The sequence below is a fragment of the Lepidochelys kempii genome, chromosome 9, assembly GCF_965140285.1.
Source record: "Lepidochelys kempii isolate rLepKem1 chromosome 9, rLepKem1.hap1, whole genome shotgun sequence".
NCBI lineage: Eukaryota > Metazoa > Chordata > Testudines > Cheloniidae > Lepidochelys > Lepidochelys kempii.
In genome coordinates, this window is record NC_136388.1 from 67,625,617 (window position 1) to 67,643,380 (window position 17,764).

At 41.0% G+C, this 17,764-nt stretch overlaps 1 pseudogene; it reads right to left on the reverse strand.

The window, feature by feature from the left end:
- Nucleotides 1-4,092: 4,092 nt before the first annotated feature.
- LOC140916818 (protein FAM200C-like) lies at nt 4,093-5,413 on the reverse strand (annotated as a pseudogene).
- Nucleotides 5,414-17,764: the final 12,351 nt, after the last annotated feature.

Here is a 17,764-nt window from a genome sequence, read left to right on the forward strand (position 1 = left end):
TTTGAATCCTGATATGGAAATATATCAATTAAGCACCTACAGCAGTTCTGCAAGGGAAGTCCAGAAGGTTGATATAAACAGCAATATGTCATCTATGTACATGGTTATCTTTTGGGCATGCAACCTAGTTCTCATTTCAAATATGCCAGTTGCTCTTAATGTTGAGTTGAAGGCTTCTTGGAAAAGATAACAAGAGTGGGCAGTGACCATTAATTTTCTCAGCGGGAACAAAAACTTTCCAATTATACTCTTACTTGAATTGCAAAAGTAAAATCTAAATTTGTACCTTGCACACAGATGTATGTTTTAATTATTATTAAAAGATTAACTCTGTTGGGTAGATGTGTTTTAAGTTGTAAGTGTGTGAGTAGTTGGTTCCTGCCTGCAAAAGTGCTTATATTCAGGGTTATATAACTTGGGGACTGATTGATATTATTATTGTGGGTTATTAAACAATATAGTGTTAAAATGTGATTTTATTAAGTAATGTAATAAAACCCATAGTTCCATCCTATGAATCTTACCTGAGTGTATTACTTGAACTTTTCAAAGGCTATGCATTTCTTATGGTTTGGAATACCACCTGGCTAACTGATTTGTCCGTGAGTTGGGATAACTGAGTAATTCATCTGGATCTCCCACCTGCTGAAACCCTCTGCCAACAGGAGCTCCTTCCTTGACTCTCTCCCCAGGTCAGATTTTCCCATGAATCCCTAAACCCCATGATTAGTGCCCTTAACTGACTCTACACTTCAAGTTTTCCATTTCTGCAGCATCCATTCCAATAGCAAATTCCATGTGATAGGTTGTCTTTCTAGGCATAAAAACAGATCCTTACTTAGAATCAGCCTCTTCCCAGTAGATCCCTCTCTGCCCTCAGACAGCTGCCCTGCCTTACATCCCTTCAAAATAGGACTTTAAAGGGAAAAACAGAATATAAAACACCATTCTCACTTGAATAACAATCTTTGTCCAGGAGACTCTGGTTAGCCTCACATTTCTTCAATGATCATCAGCCTTTTTTTCCATAGGAAACCATAGTCCTTCTCTGTGTTGTACAACCCTATTAGCCATTTGAGGCTCCTGCCATCACTTCTTTCAGAAACTGTATTTACGTGTTAAGAATTGCAGAAGAAAAATCAGTGCTATTGTCCTTAACTAGAGGCTCGAAACCCAAAGAACAAGGCTCCCCGTAAGAAGCTTGTTTCATGTTGCAGCAGAAAAATTAACGCTTCACAGCTATCTGCTTCAAGTAATCAGTACTGTTGGCTGCACGGATTATTTTTGGCCCAGAAACCGGATTTTCCCACTGGCTCTAGCAATACCAAATGGACTACTAAAACACATGCTACTTGTGCTTGGGTAACAGGATACCAGGAGTGAACTCAGCTCTCTAAACCAAGCCTGCACTGGCAAAGGGTGGTTTCCTTTAAAGGAACATCACCTGTCAAGATCCATTGCAAGGTCCATTACTTACCTTACATCTTTAATTTCCTGCATCATTTAACCAGTGTTTTCTGTGGCAGAACTGCTTCACATCAATGCTTCTCCTCATCTTTATTGATAAAAGGCAGCTTCTCCTAAATGCAAGGTTGTGCATATAGTGGAGAATATAATCCCCAGATTTCAGATACGTGCTAGAGACTTGATTCTCAAGCCTTTTCACAAAAACAGAGCATATAATTCATGCATAAATGTTTGAAGTTCAAATGCCAGTTTTTGCTTCCTGGAAGTTGTGTGTGTGTTGGCAACTCCTTTCTTGATTTTGGCTGGTAATGTTCCCAACACCACCAGTGTCCAGCAGCCCCAGCCCAGTTCACCCTTTCAACTTTATTTCCATAAACTCCCCCAGTACAAATCCCCTTGCAACTTTCCTACCCATGCAGTGATGATTGCTTGGCTAATGCCAGGCCAGATGACTTGCGTCAAACAACTTAAAGTACAGAGAGGATTGGAATTCATTGTCTCAAATGCATTTCTTTCTTAGAATTATTTGTTCAACACTAGGGCTGGTGGACAATTTTTTTGCTTAAACTATTTTTGGTGGAAAATTAGGTTTCCGATTAAACAATATTTTTCAAAAAGCGTTTGCTCTCTGCATACAATTCTGACTTTTTGTTAAACAAAAAAACAACCCTCCAAATTTTTTAGCTGAAATCCAAAAATTGTAATTCAGAAATGCTACCTGTGACAAAACTCTGTCCTTGCCTCCGTGGGTCCTGCATTTCTTGGCGGATTTCGCTAGCCTCAGAGGCTCACTGTGATCCTCCACATAACCCTTCTTTCTCTAGAGACAATGGTCAGTCTACTGAGCCATTTTCATCATAAGCCAGCAACGGAGGTGAGGAGAAGTTATCCTTCCTTGCACAGTCTCTGTTGTCTCCCAGTCTCAGTGATTAATCAGGGGGCAAAGGTGTGGGGGGGAGCCCAGGCCCACCCTCTATTCCAGGCTCCAGCCCAGGGACCCTAATAGTATCAGCTATGGTCTCTGACCTTTTGGAAACATGACATGTACAATTCCCTGTGCTACTTCCCCCACAGCAGCCCTCACTTCCTCAAGCTCCACTTCACCCTTACCTAAGGGCCTCCTTCCTTGTGCCTGATATGGTATGTACTACTCAGCCTCTCCAACAACACAACTTGCTCCTACAGCTCCTGACATGCACACCCACCTGACTGGCTGGGAGGCTTTTAACTTGTTTCATCTAGCCCCTGATTGGCTTCAGGTGTCCCAGTCAACCTAGCATTCTCCCTGCCTTCTGGAAAGTTCTTTATTGGCTCCAGGTGTCTTAATTGACCTGGAGCAACTTCCATTTCACTTAACTTGGTACCAGGGATTTGTTTAGCCTGGAGCTAATATATCTATCTCCCACTACTTTTCTATAGCCATCTGGCCTTGCCCTATCACATACCAAAGTGCACAGGAATTCCAATGATGTGCTGCAGTAGCCCAGGAAGAGGGTAGACTGTGGTGCATCATGGGAGATGTAGTCCAGCCATGGAACTCTACTCCCAGAGAAAGGGGGGCATGAAGCACCCACTCTGCTACTCACTCAAGGCACCATACTAGTATATTTGAATCAAAATACTCTATTTTCAACCAACAATAATCAGTTTAAAAAAATTCTCCAAAAAGTCCAAAAAGTTTTCTGGGGAGAAGGGGACATTGTCTCCTCACTCTGTTCAACATTTCATGTATTTTGACCCCTAGCTCATTCTTGATGAACTTTTATGTAATATGTTAATTTGGAGTTGTTCTGTTGTGGCACATGTGTCACAAGAAGGTATGTTTCTGGTACCTGCCTGGACAAGCACAGCTTCTGTAATCTGGTGTGAATTCTCATTATGATGCATGAGAAATCTTGCTTTCTGTGAATACTGTGCAATATTCATCCAAATCAATACCCACAAATATTACTGGCTCTAAGCTCTCAATATTTACAGGAAGTACTCAGGGCTGTGAGAAGTCACAATGAATATATTTAAAAATCTAAATTAGTGCATAGAAAATATTGTGTAATATTTCTGAGCTCTCTTCTTAGTATTGCTTAACAAATATTTAGTAACTTAACTTACAAACGTTTCTGTCCCTTGAGCTCTAGTAAGTGCAATGAGCTTCCATTAGGCAGAGGAAAAATGATCCAGGAAGCAGCTGTCACACTTGCTACTAAAAATTATCTTTGCCATTCAGTTTAAATGGCTATTCTTGGTATCTTTGCAGCCTTTCTTTATCATAAAGAGAATTTTGTTTCTCATGTGGCTTGGCTTCTATAGTTTCTCACAGACTGAAACTGCTATGCCAGAAAACTAGAGATAAGGTGTGTGAGGTTATATATAATTGGTTCCCCATCTTTTCGGCATCACACCCCCTTTTAAATTTTTGAGAAACCCTCATGCGACCCACCTCTCCTTTATCATTATTGAACCCCCCTTCTAACAAATTCAATTCTTAATTTAAAATTAAAAATAAGCACAAATAATTTTCTTGGCACAAAAATTTAATAAAAATGTAATTTAAAATAAGAAATAGCATAAATACAACAATTTTAATGTGAAGGATGATACTGCATTTTCTTCACAAGTTGGGAAATCCTAGATCTGAAAGATGAGTGCGCAACGCAAATAGTTTTCGACATCCAGTCGATTCCTTTGTTTCATTTTTATTATGACTAAATGTGAAAAGCTTTTTTCACAGAGGTACATGGACAAAAATGGAAGAATAATGCATAGTGCTTCTTCTCCAACTTTTGGGTAAATTGGGAAATATTTTATCCAAAATTCCTCCAGGCTTAAGTTTTCGAAAATATCTTTCACACTTGAATTGTATTTCATTTCAAGTGCTTGTTCTTGCAATACTTCTGGAAATGAATCAACATCAACGTTCAATGGATTACATGCTAATTTATGAATGGGGTTGCCAGAAAAGTTGTCTGGAAAATAGCGGATGAATTCATCAGCAAGGCAGTCCGGATGAAACACAATTTTGTTCTTCGCATCCTCTTTGCAAAGTTCTTGGAAACCTTCATTTTCAGCGAGTGATGAAAATGTTGGAAAAGACTAAAAGTTAGGCATCTCAGCTTGCATTCGATGTTTTCAAAGCTTGATTTTATCTGTAAACACTTTGATGGCATTATGGTGTGCTATAATGTTTATTTGCCTTTGGAAGGCCGTCGTACCTCTGTGTGAAACAAAATAATTTTATGATCCGCTCCCAAATCCGTGCAAAGAGCTGCAAAAATGCTTCATATTTAAAGTGCTGTCAATTTTGTGAAGAACAACTTTGGTGGCCAAATTCATTGAGTCACATAGGTCATCTGGAAGCATTTTAGCAGCCAATGCTTGTCTATGTATAACGCAGGTTACGGCTGGATTTTTTTCTTTCACTGATGTCACGAATCCAGAGCGAGAGCCGAGCACCGTCTGTGCATACACCAACCAGTTTTTCCCATGAAAGTCCATTTTCTTCAAAAAAGTCAGAAACCATTTTCATAACATCAGAAGCCTTTGATGTGGTCATCAATTCCTTCGCAAAAAGCAATTCTTCTTTCACAGTTCATTGTTAATTAATCAAATGTAGACCAGCAACTGACAGCATTGTGCTACATCAGTGGTATTGTCGCACTGAATTACGAAAAAAAAGAGAAGCTTTCACTGCCTCCACAACTTGAAGTTTTAGATCTTTCGCCATGTCATCAATGCAACGTTTCACAGAATTGTATGAAAGCGAAATTTCCGATATTTTTTTCTTGCTTTCCACACCAAGCACAATATCACCTGCTTTCAACAAGCAAGGCTTCACAAGAGTTTGTCCTATTATGTGCGCTTTCTTGGCCTTAGCGACGAGCAATACATAAGATGCTTCTACCACTTTGGCTGACGCTTGATGAAAAGCTCCAGTCATGTCTAGCTTCATGTGTTTTAAATTTTGAAGTTTATCAGAAAAAACTCTTTTGGTTTGTCTTTCAAAGCACTGTGGTTCTTTGTCAAGTGTCGCTCAAGATGACGAGGTCTCAAAGCATCGTTGCTGAGAACTGCGTGGCATACTACACATTGAGGATGATCGATCCTGTTTTTTTCCATGACGATGAAACCATACTTAATGTAGTCTTCATCATACTTCCTTTTCTTAATCGTGGCCATAATATATTAATAAAAAAATCTATAAAAATAATTTTCCTGATTCGTGAATAATAACAGACGCAAGTTAATCTGAGTTATTGCAAATGTTTATTTACTACTACTGTTATGTACGGATGCGTGCTGCCCTATATATACTCCACCACCAGTCTGGCAAGTAGCCAATCTTGCGCGGTGAGTGGTGGAGGTAACCCATGATAGAACAGTCTTGAACATTCTCGCGAGCGAGCTAGGAAGTTTTAAAAAGTTCCATTGCTTTCTACATCATTCTTCGGCATCCCCACCGACCAAAACAGCACTCCTGCACATCGAAAGGCAAAAAAAAAAAAATATTCGCATTTTGTGTTATGAAATTTGAAAACATTACAGTTAAATAATTTTATTTATAGTTGTATTTTTATTATTATTGTATTTTATGTTACATCTTTATTCTTGTCTACTTATATTTATAATCAAAACTGAGAAGATTGTTAGTACTTAATTGTAGTTAAATAATATAGGCCTGTAATTCGACAATGTTATGAATAATTATTATTATGTATACAGAGATGTATAATTTATTGTCTGTTGGTCTGTTATAGGGGTGGGCAAACTTTTTGGTCTGTGGGCCACATCGGGGCTGCAAAATGGTATGGAGGGCTGGGTAGGGAAGGCTGTCTCTCCCCAAACAGCCTGCCCCCCACTCCCTATCTGCCCTCTCCCACTTCCCACCTCCTGACTGCTCCACTCAGAACCTCTGACCCATCCAAACCCCCCGCTCCCTATCTCCTGACTGCCCCACCCCTGATCCACACCCCCTCCCCCTGACAGGCCCCCCCGGGACTCCCACGCCTATTCAACCCCTCTGATCCCTGTCTTCTGATCACCCCAGAAACCTCTGCCCCATCCAACTGCTCCCTGTCCCCTGACTGCCCCCCGGGACCTCCTGCCCTTATCCAACCTCCTCTCTCCCCACTCCCCGCCCCCTTACCAGGCTGCTCAGAGTGGCAGGACTGGCTTATTGGAAAGCCTGGGAGGTGGGTTGGTGCAAGCTGTGCTGGCCATGCGGCAGCATAGCTGCGGGGGGGGGGGGGACAGCAAGGGAGGGGCCGGGGGGTTCAAGGGCCGGGCAGGACGATCCCGTGGGCCAGATGTGGCCCGCAAACTGTAGTTTGCCCACCTCTGGTCTATTAAATAAATTAATTAATTAAATAAAAAATGTTTACGCTGATAAAAAATTCTTTTCGATATAAAAATTTCACAGCCTTGCGCCACCCTGAAATTTCTTCATGGCCCCTGAGCGGGGTGCACCCCCCCAGTTTGGGAACCAATGTTATATATTTATTGGACCAACTTCTGTTGGTGAGAGAGACATGCTTTTGAATTACATAGAGCTCTTCTTCAGGCCTGGAAAAGGTACTCAGAGAGTGCCACAGTTGTATACAAGATTGAACAGATAGTTTAGCATAAGTAATTAGCAAATATGCTAAGGGACTGTTCAAGGTGAAGTGGCCCATTAACACCCCTGGAGTTACAGGACAAAAAGAGGGGTTAGTGGGTTACAGATTGTTGTAATAAGCCATAAATCTAGTGTCTTTATTAAGATCACAATTTTTAGTGTCTAGCAGAGTTATGACCTTGAATGGTCTGTTAGAAAATGTGCTATTTATTCCAAACTATTTATTCCATCTTGTATTTAGCTGGGACACTCAGTTCCTTTCCCAGACCTGAAGAGCTATGTGTAGCATGAAAGCTTTTCACTTTCATCAACAGAAGTTGGTCCAATAAAAGATATTACTTCCCTCACCTTGTCTCTTAGCTACAACAACACTGCAGATACCAGAAAGCTGCAGGTATCTTTCTGGTGACTCTAGTGGTGTGGAAAGAAAAAAATCATAAGTAATTGACTCAATGCTGCCACAAAACAAAACAAATGAACAAAACAAAACAAAAACACCTCAAAAACATCCAGTGGAGACTTGATGAGGATGTTGTTATAATTCTTTACTTTTACTATGGTAGTGTCTGTTGGCCAGCCAGGATCAGGACTCCATGGTGTACTGTACAGGTATAGTTAGGCAATCCCAGCCCCAAAGAGCTTACAACTAAATAGACATAAGAAACCAAGTTGGAGGAAAGGAGAAGGATACTCAAGCAAAGCGATGGCTAGATCGCCAATTTTTCAACACATCTTTGGTCAGGGTCACTTAGAAGGGGATTAGCTCAACAGAAAGGCAAATAAAAGGAGAGGGGCTAAGTGAGGGATTGCTGGAAGGAAGGGAGCATGCTGGGCAGGTGGAGTGAAGCTGAGGTGAAGAGATGGAGGCAAGGTTTGGGAATCAATGGTCAGTCAGCACAGGGAAGAGAATTTCCAGAGTAAAAACTGTGGAAAGCAGCATGTTGATACCAGAGTCTGAGGTTTCCTACTGCAGAATGTGCTGAGGCTGTTTCTGTTTCCACTGGCTTAAGAATTTGTTCCTTGGGTCCTTGCTCTTCCCTGGAACCTATCTTCCCCAAACCTGACTGGGGGAGAGGTGGGCACTATATGTTTCCTAGTACCTGCCAGGAGTGGGGAATGGGGAGAGCATCCCTGATCAATTCTGTCTGGGGTGTGCCTTGGCTGTTATGGCCCAAGGCTTCATTTTTGCGGAAAGTTAAGTTCTACACTTGCAATCAGATGGAAGAATGAAGCACTCTGATTTAAATGAAAAGAAATTGATGGGAACGTGTTGCTTGAAGCTGTTCCTATAAGAGATGGTATATTAAATAGTTTGAGCAATTGGACCACTTGCTCCCAACTGCATGTGCAAAAGATATTAAAAGTTATGGATGCGTTAAACAATTTAAAATATATTTCACTTTAAATTATCTTCATTAACTGTGTTTTAGAGTTGAGGATCTTTTTTAGCAACTATGACTATGCTTTTCACTTCAACAGCATCTATATCTGGGATAAGAGAATGACAGCCAGGCAGACACGCTGGGAGCAAGGTAAAATACGATGAGGAGGGGGCACTTGCTTGATTCCTTTGGTCAAAGTGATAGGTTTTTAACATCAGCTTGCGGTGTGACAAGCTCTGGAACAGCAGGCTGCATGAAGCTCAATTGTTCTGTGTCACAGGATAAGGGAGTTTGCTACAGAGCCTGTGTGTAGTGGTGTCACAGTGTCTGAAAGTCAACCTATTGGCTGAATAACATGAAAACCATGCTGACTATGAGAGCTGTTGACAGATGCTGTTTTTTGGTGTCCAAGCTTGGATCAGGATGTAGAATGGCATGTGCACATTGCATCTTGACAGCCTTGGAAATGGGCCCGGTCCAGGACAGATGATCCATGCTGCCCATTCCAGGCAGCCCAATAAATACTTTTAAATAATTGATTCATGTCCCAGATGGCTAGAGATAACAGCCATAAACAGGAAAACTTTCATTAGCACAATTTAAATTTTAAGATTTCCTTTTCTTTTTTATACTGTTGTGTCATGCAATGACCTTTATTTTGCTGTGTATCTGGGTCTCGGATACTCATCAAAAGCTAACTAAAGCAATTAATCAGCCACTTATTATCCTTCTTGTAACAATTTAATAGAACACTTTCTCTGAATGGTGAAAACATTAACAAAAATGCTCACCTACATGGTTATCCCATAGTGTCAAAAATATTTAAATATGTATTTATAGAGTAGATTGGTCAGGTACTGTGGAAACTGACAAAATTTTCTATAATGACCTCTTCGACTGGTTTTCTTTATAAGCACCCACAGAGAAAAAGCAATCACAAGTGAGACTATTGGACAAAAGATGAAAATGAAAAGGGAGTTTGCAGCAGGCTTTCCAGATCTAGTTTTGCAGACATACAAAATGGGACTTTTTCTTAGTAATAAAAAAGTGTAGTATATGACACTAAGGTTAAACAATGGTTGAGTGATCTATCCTGAGATACCAGTGTGAGATTATAGGGGGTAACACAGGGAAGAACGTTGAGATAAAATATATTTAGTTCAGTGTGAAAATCTAACATTTATCTTCTTAGAAAATGGGATGATGGAGTAAGAAGGATGGAAGACACCCACATGAAGCCCAGCCTACACTGCACTTGGAGTAATTCTGAGTCCTAGTCTTGTGCAAAGGGAAAATTCAACTGCATTAAACTGACTCCATTTCCCATCCTGTGCCTGCAGATCAGCCAAGTAAACAGGTATGTAGGCTGTGCAAGGCAGGTGAGATGATGACTCTCATTATGTATATAGTGTTTCCTGTACCAATTTGCAACCTTCCTGCCTGGGGCTGGTGATAAGGAGGAGGTAGTAGTGAGTGCACAGGATTATTTGATAATGAAATTGCTTTTTTTCTGGGTTTTAAACCTTAGCTTACAGACTGGAAGCTATATTCACAGAAAAAAGAGTCAATAAAATCACATTTGTCTGGAGTTTTGCTTTTAGCTGGCATATGGAGAAGGTTATTCATCCAGTGTTTGGCAAACAGCCTCACTTAATCAACACTATCATGCTGCAGGCAGGGGTGGCTCCACCAATTTTGCCACCCCAAGCAGTCGCAGCCGAATTGCCACCACCACGCCCAGAAGAGTGGCAGAGCTGCCACCGAATTGCCACCGCGGGACACGGACTGCCGCCCCATTCTGAATGCCGCCCCAAACACCTGAGGGTGGCTGACTTATGCAGTGGGTCTAATTGTTTTTAAAGCTACAGTGCCATTTCTGGGCCAGCCCCAGCAGTTCCAGGCCCTCAACACAAATTGTTAGAGTGGTGAGCCCACCCCATCCAGCTGCAAGTGATATTGAATCTACTTCTGGGGGCAGAGCCATCCTTAGGATTTATGGGGCCCTACTCAGTATTATTAAACTGGTACCCCTATGCTCCATTGAAGGTGGTCCCCAGCTGGTGCTGCTGACCCCCGTGTGTCGAGGTGGCACAGCCATCACCCCCGCCCGCGGACTCCCAGAACCACCCCCCCCCATTGCTGACACACACCGAGTTTCGTAAGCAGCAGCTGTTGCGGCGGTGGCTCAATGCAGGCTTCGAGCTGTCACATGCAGGCTGCATCTTGCCAGAGCCCCTGGCCCTTCTGCAACCCCGCACCACTCCTGGCTCACCACGAGCATTTGACAGGAAGTACCAAGCAGTAATAACAACAATAATAATACAAGTGTGTGTGTGTGTGTTTGTGTGTGTGTGTGTGTGTGTGTGAGAGAGAGAGAGAGAGCCAGTGCGTGTGAGAGAGAAAGAGAGAAAACCACTGTGTGTGTGTGTGTGTAGCACTGTGTGACTGAGTGTGTGTTGGGGGGTGAGAGACTGTGTGTGTGTGTTTGTGACAATCTGTACTGGGGAACTGTGACTTATGAGAAGCAGAGTGTATGTGGGTGTGAGAGCCAGTCTGTGTGTGAGAGAGACTGTGTGTGTGCATATGCTGCATATGCCTAGGGACGGCCCTGTCTGGGGGTAACACTCTGCTCCCACAAAATGCGGTGTATGGTCTCTTGCACTTCTCTGCTTAGTAGCTTGACTCAGTCAGCCTTGGGCAAATTGTGGGGTTGCAATGCATTAACTCCCCAAATGAGGAACTGTATCACTTTTTTAGGGAATTTGGCAGGCACACTCTAACCTTGCAACTTTGCTGCCAGAACATGCCCCATTTAGTAATGGCCGAGGCAGAGCTGTGACATTGAGAATAGCATCTGGAGCACTTCGGGCAGGCTGCTGTTTTTCTGAGTATAAACAATCAGACTGTAGACATACACAGAAAGAGAGCAAACCCAGTTGGAAAAAAGAGTAGGACTAATTGTCCACTATGCTTATTATCCCCTCTTACCTGCTTAGTTATAGCATGGATTGCCAACTTTCCAAAATAATTCACCATTTTTTGAATGTCTTACGATTGTCCCCTTTAGCAACTCCTTGGAGATATCTGGCCAACATATCCAGTTTTGATCATATTTCCCAGAAGAAACCAAGCACAGTGAATAAAACTAAATTCACTGGGCCAAATTCCTATTGCTCCTTGAGTCCTTTGCACTGAAGATAATAGTCACAGTTCTTATTTTTCCAGCTTAGTTTTTCCAACTTAGTTTATCATGGCTCAGTTTTATGTGTGCCTATATATGTAAGATATACTGTGTTGGCCCTTTAAAATTATTCCTGTAGTACAGGAAAGGAGTGGATGGTTTTCTATTTTTACAGATGCTCAATTATTCAAGGGAATTCACCTTGTGGGGGAGGAATGCTTTGCAAATGGCTGGTGAAGTTTTACGCCTCCAGGACTGTGTTTATGTAATGTATATCCCTCCCAATGGATTTACTATATCACAGCATTTATTTCCAGTTTACAAGAGGTAATATAAAATTTAATTGGATTCAAGTTATCTATCTAAAAACTTCAAATAAAATAATTACTTAACATTTTGCCTGCCAGATTTTATCAACATGAAATGATTAAATATTATTTTCACGTTTAAAAAAAGTTTAACATTTATCAGCAATTATGGATATAAAAAGAAATCTAATGATATCATAAAATCTAGTACATTAAAAACTTCAGAAATAAAAAACGGCAGTTTAATTAAAGGAGAAAGCCCATAGGTCAGAATAGTGTCACAGGATAATTGTCTTTTGGCCTAATAATGTATACGTGAAACCACTTCCTTTAAGGCTATATCTATATTTGTGTGCATATGTGAGTAATAGCTTGTGTTCATCTTGGTGTGGGCCAACCCAATCTGCACCAAGAGTCCACAGCTGTTGTGCTGTATGCGCATAGAACCCTGTGTACTCGCATCTATCTGCATCCTTACTGCTGTTCTCGGTACACCAGATTAGGGCTACCATTCCAGGGGGTGTATCCCAGGGTTCTTTGAGTCACACGGAGACACTCTAGAAACTGCTTTTTGGTGTTTTATTGTGACTGTTCCCTGCCTTTGCATGTTTGCTGCTGCTACTTCCTGATTAAGTTGCCTCTCCCTTTTATCCCTTTTGTGCAAAACTGGGTTGAAGTCCTGGATTAATGGGTGATGTGGTTCAGTTCCTTGTTGCGGGACAAATATTTATGCAGTGGAGTAGGCACATGTTGAGACCCTGGACTGCATTTTGCCAGCATCAAAGCAATCGTTATGGAGTACTTACAGTGTATTTACAACTTGGGCTGGGGTTTCTGCTGTTGATGGTTGGTGTGAAGGTGGTGTGAGGTGTTTATCATTCAATTTGTTTGTGCTTCTCAGTATTGATACTTGTGAGTAACCCATCATATCAACTGTTGTGTACTGTTAATAAGTCTTGGGGCAGGTCTGCAGAGGGCATCAGCTGCAGTCATAGTTATGTAGCATTGCTCTTCATTTTGTGTCTTTTTATTGCTGTTTACAGGTGTATGGAGCCCTACATCCCAAAACGTAGAGTGATTTTCTGTTTTGTTTATGAGCTCCTGTTTTATACAACTACTGGGTTCTGAAGTACTCTACTGAGCATAATTAACAGTTGAATGGAAACCTCTTCTCTGCCTTTGTGACAGCTGTTTAAGGTCGGGGCATATCTGGTACTTGCTACAATTCATACCACTTTAGAAGCCCACTGTTATCAGGATCACTTCAATGCTTGTAAGGTGTTGGTGAGTGATTCCTGAGGGGGAAAAGCGAAGCCATTATGTTGATTTTTAAGTTGATCGATGTCCCCATTACTAAAAGAAATTCAGAGCTGTTTTGGACCTCTTTTCACTGGTCTGCTGCACAGGTTTTCGGGTGATGGTAAGGTTTTGCTACAGTAGAGTGGCCGTGTGATTGCTAGCGTATTCTGTGGGATTCTTTTACATTTAATTCAACATGTTTCTTAATGCCAATATTGAACAAGAAAATCTGCCCTTTCATGCCTAGGTGTATGACATCTGCTATGTTGGAAAGTGGTAGAGGGTTTCTTACCATGGAGAACGTACCTGCAACTCTCTCCATCCCTGCTGTATATCCCTGAAACCCCCAATATTTGTGAATTTTGCGGGAGATTAGAAACCATTTCCAAAGTCATCCCAGCAACATTTTGCACTTGAGGTAGAAAAACTTTCCATGACTTGAGGTGAAAATTTCTCATGGTACTACAGGTGAAAATCTGAGGCATCTGCTTCAGGATTTTCAGTGTGGACAATGGCCAGCGGTAAGGGGTGGTGGTGGTGTTATGGCATAGTAAGGTCCCCAGTGTAGACATACCCTTAGTAAATCAGGAGAAAAATCACCTGGAAACATCTTCCTTTTCTAGACTATTGGTGTTAGAATATATTACTGGTGGGTTTAGTAAAGTAGCAACAGTTAATCACTTGACCAAAAAAGCAGAAATCTTCCTGTTGGAAGAGGGGCTCAGGACATGGCAGAACCACCATACTTCCAATGGACAGAGAAAGTCACATTTCAGAAAGATTGCTGTATGTGGGAGCCTGGCCAGTGGAATTGCAAATTTTGGTTTCATTGGCCCCAGATTCTTACTGCCTGTAAACTGCTGCTTCTTCCTTGCTAATTTATTCTGTTCAGCAATCCCCATTTGTCCCCTCAGCAGTAACCATCCAGGACATTTGGACCTAATCCTGCTACAACTTTGTCACACAAGACTTTGTTGTTTTCATACATACCCTCATTGCAGTCATTGACACTACTCTTTAGGTAAGTCTCCTTAAACATAGACAGTTTTTTTTTTAAACCCAACCCTTCAGTTTTTGCATGCCAAGTTTACCCACAAGGGTTAAATTTCATTACAGAGCTTGAAATTAAAGTAAGAATTTCAATTTTGAAGCCTTGATATAACCTGTTTATGTCATCCATCAAACCTTACTCGTGCAAGTAGTTCTTGCTTGCATGCATTCAAATCAATGGCATGACTCAAGGGGGTAAGGTCTAGTTGAATGAGTAAGAGTTGCCCTAAAGCTCAAACCTCTTAAAATTTCTATTCATAGCTACCTTTTTATTTTCTTTTTTGTCCAGGCTGATTAAGTATCCTAACTGGTAATGAAAGATAATGGTTAAAATAATGTTAGCACAGTAACTAGAGAGCATTGTGATCTGAATTCATTGTAAATATATTGTTGGTAAAAGTAACAGGAAGAAAAGGCAAGGGAGAAAATAAATGTAAATATTAGTGGGCTCCCTGTGGCAGTATTTTTCCCTGTGGCATTTTCCCTGTGGCAGTATTGATTTAATTCATCTTACTTGATAGATAGGATGACTAAGCAAAAAGTCCAACTTCAAAAGCATCACTAGAACAAGAAATGGGAGTGTAGCAGGGGAGATGGAAAATGATGAATGCTACTTTGTTAGAGAGGAGAAAAAAAATCTCAATCCTTCTTCATGAGAGATTCATCATTTTCCTTCTTGTTCTACAGCTATCTTAATAAGTGTTTGATAAATGCCCATTTAGCTATAACAGAAAAATCATGTTTAAAATCTTGGTTCATAGGTCATCTTTCAAAACATTCCATCTTAATAGCAAAAAACTTTATCAGGTTCTCTATGCAAATGCTTAATGTCTTCTGTTTCAAACAATTCCCAGGGGAAAGCAGTGAGGAAATTAATCATGCCACAGAATATTTATGGCAAAATAGGGAGTAATATGTATATATTCACATCAATGTCTAACTGTTTATATGAAAATTCCACTGGAGAAATTGGTCTCAGTGGAACTGCACAGTACTCCACATGCATATATTCAGGCAAAAGATTAAACGCCCCTCAGAGGGACTCTGTGATATTATATATGGGGGTTGTGAATGTTGTCAAAATGTGTGAAGGAGGGAGAGAATGCAAATATTTTTCTCTGTTAGTTCACAAGCCAACTGTAATGCTTAACCATATGGAGGTTTGAAAAGGAAAACAAAGCGGGAGTCGGGGGGCAGGAATGGTAAATGTAACTGTGTTCATTCCACATGCAATGAAACTTAATTTCTCTCATTTCAGTAGGCTAGAACTACACTACACCGGGGGGGGGGGGGGGTCAACGGGAGAGCTCTTCTTGTTGCGGGTAGAGTACAGGGGTTGACTGGAAAGCAATCTGCAGTTGATTTGGTGGGTCTTTACTAGACCCACTAAATCGACTGCCGGTGGCTCGATCTCAGAGCATTGATCCCCACTGTAGTGTAGACCTGCCCTCAGTTACCACCTGGGAGAACCATTCAAGAGACAACACTTGAAGAAGTAGTGCATCTTTCACAGGACAATTGTAAAACATGTAATCAGATGATTCTAAGACCAATCACATAAGAAGGAGTTCATTTAGGGCACAATCATAAGAGGCACTGAGTGCCAACAACACCATTATTGTTCAAACAAATGAAACAAACATAAATTGTTTTCTTTTATAATTAATAATTTCTCCATAAACACTTGTACAAGCTCATATTTTTAACAATAATGAATATTAACAGGTTGCAATGTAAATGCGGAAGGTGCTACTTAATTAAATGTAGCTAGTGACCTTGTACATAGAGATTTGTTAGAAGCATTCTCTAGAATCTAGATCATGTATATAATCTGGGGTAAACTTCACTGTGGCTGTTAGCTCCCTGAATCTCAGTTTTTCAGCTGCCTGTGCTTCAGAGGCTGTGCTCTCCTGGATATCTCCTTCTACTTCTGACCAGGCTCAAGGCACCCTTTTGGAGGGAAGGTCCTTTTCTTTGTCCTCCTTCCTGTACTCTAATGATGTCCCTCAGATAATGTCCTTGGTTTTCTGCCTTATTTTCTGCAAACAAGTTTAGTCAGGCAGCCCCACCTCATCCATTAAAATTGTTCCTAGGGTCCTCCTCATCATAGCATCTGACTCCAAAATACAGTAAATTTCATAAACACTATGAATTAAGATTAAAATAAACATCTCTTCACCTGTGACCTGTTCTAATTCCTGACCTCTCATCTTACATTCTGTCTTGCAGTCTGACTCCCGGTCTGACACACTATACTGTATGCCATGCAGTCAGCTCAGACTTAGTTGTGAAAACTAACTCCCCCTTTTACCTCCTAATGCCCCACTTCATATTTTTAATAGATTGGACAGTTACAAAACCTTCCCTGTTCTGCATACTCACAAATAAGCAGTCATCATCTACTTACCTCTTTCCACCAGTCTTCTGCCTCTCCCCAAAATGAGACATGCATATACACTTGTATAGCGAGCCTGTCACTAAATAATGTTGGAGACAAGGTTGGTCCAATAAAAGGCATTACCTCACCAATCTTGTCTCTCTCATATCCTGGGATCAACATGACTACAGCACTACCAACAATAAATCATATTGAAATTTTCCTTTCTAAAGCTCCAGAATCAGTGTGATCCCATTCTCCTTGTGATAAACTTCAGACCTTTATTTCTTCCATAGACGACTGGAACTACACCCTTTCTGGCTTCCTGGGTTCCCACATCAATTCCAACCTGAATCTATTGGTTGGATAGAAATGCATTTGCAAAAATGATCTCTCATGCTCAATGTTCTCACCATTAACAGCCCACCCCAAAACCCTTACACTGACTTCCCTGTGACTTCTGTATAACATTTAGACCTCCTGTCTTCAAGGCCCTGTATAAACTAGTTCTCAGCTACTCTTCTGCTCTTCTCTTCTTGTCCACAGCTAACAATCTCCTTACTATCTTCCCCATTTTCTTCTCCTTGCTTCCTTCCACTTGTATACTTCCTTCATACAATCTGCTGTGCCTCCAGCCTTTCCTCTTTAGAATAAATTTCTTCTAAAAGGTCAATTGCCCCTAGTTTCCCTGTCAGCTAAGTGTTGAGGAATTTGATGACAAAAATCAAATTATGGATCCAGCTTAACATGCTAACCCTCATTGCTCAGACACATGAGTTTTATTGATGCTTCAACACCCCTTCTTCATTTATACTTTGTCTATTTTGACTGTATGCTATTCAGGGAAAAGGTCTTGTGGTAGTGGTATTATACAACAAATAATCTGTGTTTAATATAAATCATTGGTTCACTGCCAGGTCCCCTACATCAGGATTCCCCAATTATGAACAGTCACTCTGGTTTTTAATAAGCCTTTCTTAATAAAGCTCTCAGCATGGGATTTCTGACTGCTTGCGATGAGCCTCGTTTCTTTCAGAGGTACCACTGATAGCACCATGTATATTAACTTATAGAAAGCTGGAAGACTTTCAG